This window comes from Gossypium hirsutum, chromosome D03 (genome assembly GCF_007990345.1).
Source record: "Gossypium hirsutum isolate 1008001.06 chromosome D03, Gossypium_hirsutum_v2.1, whole genome shotgun sequence".
NCBI classification, from domain to species: domain Eukaryota; kingdom Viridiplantae; phylum Streptophyta; class Magnoliopsida; order Malvales; family Malvaceae; genus Gossypium; species Gossypium hirsutum.
The window spans coordinates 42,294,932-42,304,794 of NC_053439.1; the positions used below are offsets into that span (position 1 = coordinate 42,294,932).

At 33.7% G+C, this 9,863-nt stretch overlaps 1 non-coding gene across 1 annotated transcript; it reads right to left on the reverse strand.

The window, feature by feature from the left end:
- Positions 1 to 2,315: 2,315 nt before the first annotated feature.
- On the reverse strand, positions 2,316 to 2,422 carry LOC121215868 (small nucleolar RNA R71). The gene has a single exon (XR_005911838.1). It is a non-coding gene; the product is annotated as a small nucleolar RNA R71 (small nucleolar RNA).
- Positions 2,423 to 9,863: the final 7,441 nt, after the last annotated feature.

The following is a 9,863-nucleotide window of genomic DNA, read 5'->3' on the forward strand; positions in this document are numbered from 1 at the left end:
AAATTATTATTATTTTGTCTAAGCTTATTTAGCTAAGACTCTTGTAATTTTTTCTATAAACATAGGCGATTGGCTATGTCAAACACACACCATATTAAGCGTCAATACTTTGTCAAAATCTAATGAGATTCATTTCCCTAAATAAATTTTAAATTTTGAGAGAGTTCCTCTTTTAGTTTCTAGCCTTTGAGAGATATTGATATTCCCACTAAATATCAATAAAGTTTTCATAAGTGTTCATCAATTTGTTATTAGAGCACATGCTTTAAGTAACCCGAGGTACGAAAATAGTGAAAAATAGTGGAGAAGATCGTATTGGTCAAAACTTGGTAACATTCTTTATCAACTTGATAAGCAATAAAAGTAACATGTTTTTAATCACATTCTTGATGTGTTTTTGGAGGATTTATCATGTAAATTAGTGCATTTGGTACTCCTAATCCTTTGATTACATGTTTCTATATATAGGTGAGCATAAGGAAGTGAAAAGAGTGAAAAATGAGCCAAAATCAGAAAAAAAAAGAGTTGTTTACATGATCTACATGGCCTGGGCATTTCCACACGGGCTGGCCACAAACCCATGTGCCAGCCCCTGTCGATTTCGCACCCTACTTCTCTTTTACGTGGAAAACCTTAATTTTTAGGGTTTCTAAGCATTTTAAAGTTTATAAATACGTATTAGAAGAGGACCTAAGGGGACAGAGAGAAGATTGAAGAAAAGACTTAAAGAACGCCATCGAAATCATCTCGAAGCAGATCTCCTTCAAGATTGAAGATCTTCATTTAATTTCTTTATAAGCTTATTTGAGTTTCTATATGTCTTGTTGTTATCTTAACTTTGAGATATTTCTATTTAGGATTATGAACTAAATTCCCTAGATACCTAGGGAAGATGAAACCTATGATGAATCTTATTATTTGATTTCTGATTTACATGATAAATACTTGATTCTTGTTCTCAATTATGTATGCTTCTTTCATGTTTTAATAATCTAAGGATATTAATACATGTTTAATGTGCTTATTTCAGTGGAGCAAATGTCCCTGTTTAAAAGTAGATCTAGCATAATTAAGTGGAGTTACATGAAATCCTATAAATAGGACGACATAAATCTACCGGATTAGAGTCAAATCTAATAGGGGAATCCATAGATCGAGTTAATGCGACAATAGGGGTTTTAATTAGAAAGAGATTTCAATTAATCAACCTAGATTCAGTTGTTCTTACTCTCGAAAGAGATATTAACATGATTTAGGGATTTTTATGGATCAAGGCACAAGTGAATAAATCATTTAATTCAGATTCATAATAATAAGTGAAGTCTAGGTGGATTCTTTCCTGGGTATTGTCTCTCTCATTGTTATCTTCGGTTATTTTCCTATTTTCTTCTCTGTTGCGTACTTAGTTAAAATTAGTTTAGTAATTTTAGATTAAAAACAATCACACCAACTTGTCGGCTAAATAATAGAAAACGGTAATTTCTAGTACTTTTAGTTCTCGTGGATACAATATTCCCTACTCACCGTAACTATACTATTATTTGATAGGTGCGCTTGCCTTAGTCGTATTTATAGTTAGTTTAGTAACCATCAGGTTTTTGGCATCGTTGCCAGGGACTAAAATATTAGGAACATTCGATTTTTATTAATTTAGTCATTTTTATTGCATTTTATTTTTAGCTTAAATTTTGTTTTCTAAGTTTTCTTTTATGTGCTTTCGGCAGGTTCTTTTAGTTTATGACTAGAAGGAACCCATTGGGAGCATTAGTATTTGATAGTGAAATTGAAAGTACCGCTCGCAGAAATCATAGAGAAGCAAGGCAAAGTTGACAGAATATAGTGGAAGAACAAGAGGACATTATTATTGTTACTGAGGAGATGGCTGATAATTAGAATAATCAGCTGCCTCCTGTGGTTGCTGCGAATCCTGCAAATCCGAATCCTGCTCCTCGTACTATGTACGATATGCAAAGCCCACTCTAACTGGGCCTGAATCGAGTATTGTGAGACCCATTATTAATGCGAATAATTTTGAACTGAAGTCAAACACTATTCGGATGATACAACAATTTGTTCCATTTGATAGTTTGTCGGACGAAGATCCAAATACTCATTTGGCTAATTTTTTAGAAGTCTATGACACTTTCAAGATTAATGGCATTTCTGACGATGCCATTCACCTACGGTTGTTTCCCTTCTTGTTGAGGAACAAAGCTAAACAGTGGTTGAATTCTTTACCACAAGGTTCTATCACTATATGGGATCAAATGACCGAGAAATTACTACTGAAGTATTTCCCACCGGCTAAGATAGCAAAGTTGAGGAATGATATCTCTTCCTTCGTTCAGATCGACTTAGAAATCTTATATGATGCATGGGAGAGGTATAAAGACTTATTGAGAAGATGCCCTCACCATGGGTTACCTCTATGGATACAGGTTCAAACCTCCTACAACGGTTTGAATCCCTCAAGTAGACAATTGATCGATGCAACAGCCGGTGGTACTCTGAACAATAAAACACCTGAAGCGGCTTATGATTTTATATAGGAGATGGCACTGAATAATTATCAGTGGCAAGTCATGAGGACAAAACCAATAAAAGCAGTCGGTGTTTTTAATCTAGATGCGGTCACCATGTTATCAAATTAGGTAGAACTTTTAAATAAGAAAATTGATGGTTTATATGGTTTTACACAGGTACATTCGGTGATGCAGTGCGATACGAATGGAGGAGGAATAAACAATCTAGAATATTTACCCTACGATCCTAGCACAGAGAATGAAGAAATCAACTATATGGGTAATAATGCTAGGCCTCAAAATGATCCTTACAGTAACACCTATAATGCAGGTTGGAGGAACCATCCCAATTTCTTTTGGGGTGGTCAAGGAAATCATAAAGCACAACCTCCTCCAGGCTTTCAACAACCATACCAACAAGAGAAAAAGCCGAACCTTAAGGAGATGCTGACAAAGTTTATCTCGGTGTCAGAAACCCGCTTCCAAAACACCAAAATAGCACTTAAAAAATAACAAACGACGATTCAAGGGCTTGAGAATCAAATCGATCAACTTGAAAAGTTAATTTCAGAACGATCACAAGGTAGTTTGCCTAGAAATACCGAAACTAACCCAAGGGAGCAGCTTCAAGCAAGGGTTAGTTGAATCTGACCCAGAACCGAGACAAGAAAGTGCAGTAAGTAAAGGTAAGGTTGAGGTAGGCCAAAATGAGCAAAAACCGGTTGGTAAGGAATATAAACCTCGTGTGCCATATCCTAAGGCAACAAAGAAAGACCACACTAACAAAAAAATTTGGTAAATTGCTTAAACTTTTGAAAAAGTTCCATATTAACTTACCGTTTATTGAAGCTCTTTTACAGATGCTCAATTCCATTAAATTTTTAAAAGAGCTTTTGGCAAACAAACGGAAGTTAGATGATTCGTCGTATGTGGAGTTAAATGCAGTGTGCTCAGCTATTTTGTAAAATAAACTACCCAACAAATTGAAATATCCAGGGAATTTTACTATTCCTTTTTTAATTAGTAGTTTAAATGTTAATAATGCTTTGGCTGATTTAGGGGCTAGTATTAATGTCATGCTCTATAAGATGTTTAAGCAACTAGGTCTCGGAAAACCCAAACAAACTAGGATAAGTATTCAATTAGCAGATAGAACCATTAGATTTCCTAGGGGTATTATTGAGGACGTACTTGTGAAAATTGATAAGTTCATATTCCCAGTTGATTTTATTGTTTTAGACATAGATGAGGATAGTGATGTACCTCTGATTCTAGGTCAGTCCTTTTTAGCAACTGCTAGAACCATTATTGATGTTGGTATAGGTGAATTAATACTTCGTCTAGGCGATTACATGATTACACTCCAGGCTCTTGATTCTATGCAGACATCAAGTAATCGAGATGATTATATGAGTTTTGTTAATATGAGTAACCTTGTGGCTCAAACTTCTTTGCAGAAAACCCCTCTAAAAAATGCGATGGAGCCACGTTCTAGTCCATGCGACAAAACCAGAACGACTCATGAAGAATGAATGCTACAAATCGATGACTTAGACGAATGGCGGACACATGCCAAGGAGAAACTGAGAATACACGATGCAGAACCAAAGCTACACCATGATGAGCATGTGGATGAAACAAACCAAATTAAGGTTGGGGATAAGGTACTTCTAGATAAAACAGATCCTCGAATTGCCATTTTAGAGCTTAATAGAAATGGAGCAACGCCTTTTATGGTACTGAATGTCTTCCCATACGGTATAGTCGAGGTAACTCATTCTGAGTTCGACACTTGTAAGGTAAATATTACTCGACTCAAACCTTATTTTGATAATAGATTTGACAACGAGAAAGAGGATGTAACAGCCTAATTTCAGGGTTAGTCAAAAAAGTGGTTTCAGGACCACAATCTGAGGTCAAAATAATTATTTTATTATTTTATTAATGTTTACAGTATGATAGAATGTTCGTGTGAAAATTTCGTAAAGAAATTTTACCGTTTGAGTGGTTAATTCGATAAAAATGACTTAATCGCGTAAAATTAAAAGTAGCATGCTATAAGTTAAAATGCTTATTTGCTTTAGTTAATTAAAGGTGAGGTTCTTATATTGTGATTTAACCATTGAATAATTGAGTGGACAAATATGGACAACAATTAAGTGTTTTATGTATGTTTTATTAATGGACATTTTGGTAATTAAATAAATAATGGTCAATTAAATAAACCAAAACATGACTTTAGTTCATCTTTTTGGTAAATGTCGAATTTCTAAAGAAAGAAAACACCATTTTTGAGCTCTTATTCATTTGGAACTTGTATCTTTGATCAAGGTAAGTTCTTTGCTCGGTTTTTGATGATTTTCATGTTTTTGAAATCGTTGCTTCGTAATCTAGCTAGCTCGTACCTCCGATTTCGAAACTAATAAAGATTTTGATAGTTTCCATTGTTGAATACATGTTTTTATTGATGTTTGATGATGAAATATGAAATTTTGATGATAGTTTTACATGTTTGGTAAAGTGATTTTGAGTAAAAATGTCAATTTTGGACTAAATTGAGAAAAATAATAAATTGTGTGGTAAAAGTGAGAATAAATGAAAAATATGGGCTGTTATGGAAATAATAAAATTCGGCTAGCTTGGGTTTGTGTTTAATTTCATGAAATTGTGATTTTATGTGATAAAGACTAATTGTAAAAATGTGATAGTATAGGGGCAAAAGTGTAAAATTACCCTAATGTGTAAATTGTGTTAAATTGAGTGAATTAGTAATTAAATAAGTAAATTTTGTATTAATTTAGATCAAGAAAGGAAGAAATCATAATTGGATCGGGGGAAGTCGAAAGTTATTGAATAGTCGTTTCGGTCCGTTCATGTCCGTACGAGGTAAGTTCATAAGTGAATAAATGTTCTCGAATTCAAATGTATATGTTTTATATATTAACGAATTGAATTGTATTTATATACATATTACCGAATTGAATTGAGCATGGAATGACGTGTTTCGAGCTGAAATTGATTGAATTATGACGTCCGAAAGCCCACTACGAACTATAGGAATAGTATAGGATACATATGTCATGACATAGGATTCCGAGATGTGTTATCGTGTAAGACCACATCTGGGACATTGGCATCGATTTGTGATTTACGTGTAAGACCATGTCTGGGACATCGGCATCGTATATGATTTCATGTAAGACTCTGTCTGGGACAGTGGCATCGATATGTGATAACATGTAAGACCATATCTGGGATATGGCGTTGTATGAGCTTTCCGAGCTATCCGAATATCCTTATTGATACCAAATGGTTCAATGGGCAATATTGAGAAATGGATGGCTATGTGAAAGTATATCCGATCCAGGTACATACGAAGTGTATATGTTAATCAAAAATTGAAAGGTGAGTATGTTTAAAATGACGATATGTGAAATATATGACAATGAATGAAATGAATGTATACAAATGAACGTTGTGTTACATATGCTCGTTATATGAAATTGTGGTCATATGTTCGAACATGGGAATTATGAAACATGAAACATGGTGTTGAGGTATGCTAATTTGGTTTGAAATTTGGATTAGATAATTGATATCAAGATGGTGGTGTTATGATTCATGGTTAGCATATATGTGAAATGGCTAGTAAAGCATGACTTGTTCTGGTTGGTTATGTAATTAATATGTGCAAATTTAATTTATATGATTAATCTAACAGTTGCTATTCAAATTTGAAAGCATGGTTTATATGTTCATTAATAAATAAGATAAGTGAAGTTACTTAATATGGTCATAAGAATTTACGAGTATGATGAATGTATATGTGGTTGAGATTTGCTAAATTCGGCCTCGTTAAATTGAATTATAAATGTCATTGAGATGAATTATTTGCTTATGGCTTACTAAGATTTCTAAGCTTACTCTGTGTGTTTTCTTTCTATGTTTATAGAGTTTTGGAGACTTGCTCAGGTTGGAAGTCATAGGAGACCTCATCACACTATCCGGTTATCGCTTCGGTAAATATAAGCTTTGAGTTTTTGGTTATGTGGCATGTATAGGCTAGTTTTGATATTTTTTGGTTTTGAAATTTGTATATATGTATATAGCCATGAAAAAATGGCTTGATCATGATACTAATGTTGGTATATATATTTGGTCATGTTATAAGCTTAATTTGGAGGTATGTTTCATGTTAAATATGTTTGTGATGTTGGTTATATGATTCGGCAATGAGAAATGTTAATGATGATGTATAATCGGCCATGAAAGTTGCTCATTTTGGATGTATAATTTGTCTTGTGTAAAGGTTTGAAAGTGGTAAATGATGTGTTTTTGACATAATACATATGCTCACATAAGTTAAGTTATGTATGTGTGATAGCTTGCATATTGATTGTTAAAGTATAGTTTGTGATAGTAAAAATATGAACATATATTGTAATTTATTTGATAGTCATTTAGGTACGGTTATAAATGGTACAATTAGCTTTGATTCGAATTGTGAAATTGGTTGGATTATTGAAGGATAAATTTTATGACCGAATATATGGTTAAAAGATCGATTGTGCATATGTATTTTGGAAATGGTAAAGGGTGTGTATTTATATTTGGCTAATAATAGGAAAAATATACTTATTCATGCCTATGATATGTTTTGTTTGTGATTTTGGTAATTAATGGTTAAGTTGTTAAGTTAAATGCTTGAATTTAAAATGTGCCATATATGTGATTTATGAATTTGGTAAATGATAGATAGGTATTTTGGATATTTATTAGTCAAAGGGGTATTGTAATTATGGTATGATTTGAGTCGGCTCTTTTATATATAAAATTGGTAGTCATTATTTTGGTAAAATATGCATAATATGGTAAAACCAAATTTTATACTTGACCATTATGTGAAGTTGTTAATGTCATATATATATATATTAACGTTTAATAAATCATGTGGTTTGGCTTGACTTAGTAAAATGTGAAGAAGTGCATAATTATAAATAGCGTTTTTGGAAAGTAGTTAATGAAATAGATTTATATGAATGGATGTCTTAATATATGATCGGTATATGAAAAAAAATTTATACTTGGTTATAAGTTAAGTATTCGATTGCCATGATTCATTGGTTATAATGTTTGAATAATAATTTGGGTAGAGTATGAATTATAGAATCGAAGCACGTTAGTTTGGTTTAAAATTATACTAGATGAATAGAATTGAAATGATTATATTATTTGGTACTTGAATTAAAATGAATGTCTGCTCTGAGTTGTATTTTGATCGGTAATGCCTCGCAACCCTAATCTGGCGGCGGACATGGGTTAGGGGTGTTACAGAGGAGTTTCGACTCCGCGAACCACCGTGACCATGCGAATATAAGGTAAGTCGAGCTTAAACTTTAAATAAGTGCTTCTTGGGAGGCAACCCGAGTGTTAACACTACTAATTTTCTTAATTTTATTCCATGATGTTTTTAAAATAAATAAATAAACTGTGTTTTAACCCACACGGCCTGGACACACGGGTGTGTCCTTGGCCGTGTGGATCTTAAGACTTAGTTTTAAAATTTTAAGAAAATCCACAGTGAGTTACACGGCCTGGTGACATGGCCATGTGACCCACACGACCTGGACACACAAGCGTGTCATTGGCCGTGTGGATCCTGGGACTTAATCTTTCCAAAAATCGACAGAGACGCGGCCTAAAATAGTCCACACAGGCGTGTTCTAGGCCGTGTGAAACCTGGAGCTAATTTTTTCATTTTTAAATCAAGTTAGAGAGTCGCACGGGTAAGGCCCACGGCCGTGTGCAAGACACGGTCGAGGCACACAGGTGTATGGGCTGTCACACGAGCGTGGGAGAAGCGAAGAAGGTTTCACACGACCTAGAAACAAGGGCATGTTCGAGGACGTGTGAAGACTGGGTTGGTATTTTAAACATACACGGGCTGGGGAGAGCAACACGGGCATTTGACACGGCCGTGTGGCCCAACACGGGCCTTTACACGACGGTGTCACTCTTAAAAATCCCTAACCCCAATTTTGTTTTTCTAAGTTTGTCTTCTTCCTCCCCAAATTCCACCCACAAACCCTAGCCGCCGCTCCTTTCCGGTCGTCGTTCCTTCACCCTTCCTCACCCCTTTGAGACACCACCCTCCCTCGGCCTCTCTCATCTTCTCTCCCTCGCCCTTCCCACGACACAGCCCTATACCCACCCTTTCCCCCTTTTCCCCTATTCCTTTTTCCCCCCATTCGAACCACCCACCAGCAGCGCCCACACCCTACAACCAAGCCACCCCTTTTATTTTATTTTGTTTTACTAATTTTTTATTTTATTATTCTTATACTTAGATTTTAAATCTATTTTAAATTTTCTACTATTTCTATTATTTTTAGTATTTTTTACTATTATTATTACAACTACCTTTAAGTTTATTGGTATCATTGAGTTTATTATTATTTTATCTTTTATTTTATTTATCTTTCTTTTTAATTTTGTTTTAGTTGCTTTATTTTTTATTTTCTTAAACTTATTTTAATTATTATTTTTTGAAATATATTTTTATGGTTGTTTCTAATCGAGTTATAACCTCTTAATCTTTACTATTTGTGTTTATTTTCTTATTAGTTTGCTCAGAATCATGCACTACATCTAGATTTGTCTACAATTCCGCTTTTCACCATTCTAGCAATTTCATCCAATATTCAGGACAGTTTCAGTTTTCTCTCTCTCTTATGATATTGTGTTTATACTGTGATTATATCTGTTTGTACATTGAGGACAATGTACATCTTAAGTGTGGGGAGGTTATTTATATAATTATTAGAAAATCTCTGAATTATGTCTTGTGTTTAAGTAATTTTTTCGTACTTCTATTAATTTTTATCGATTTGGCATTCTTATTTATGTGTTTTGGATTAAATTCATAGATAGTTGTGCATTGGTTGTTTTAAACTTTAATACATGAGAGAATCAAACATGATAAGTTTATTTTCAGAATTAAAAATTTTAGGTTGTTTCCCTGAATTAAGGTATTATCTTGAAGTTTTAAATTTGAAAGATTGACATAAAAAATCATAATTTTTTGTGAGATTTTAAGCCTTTAAAGCATACATTTTTCTTACTCATTTTATTATTGGTTATGAGTGTGTCAACTTGATTTGTTATTCTAGAACTTGCGTCGATTATACGTGTCGAGACCACACCTTTTGATTTGATATACTGAGATGATAAAGGCACTTAGGTTTTAACCCACTTATCCCATAAAAAGCTCACATACATAATTAACCCTTAGTGAACCCCGTTGAGCCTAACATACTGTTTCTTGATTTCCCTATTAATGTT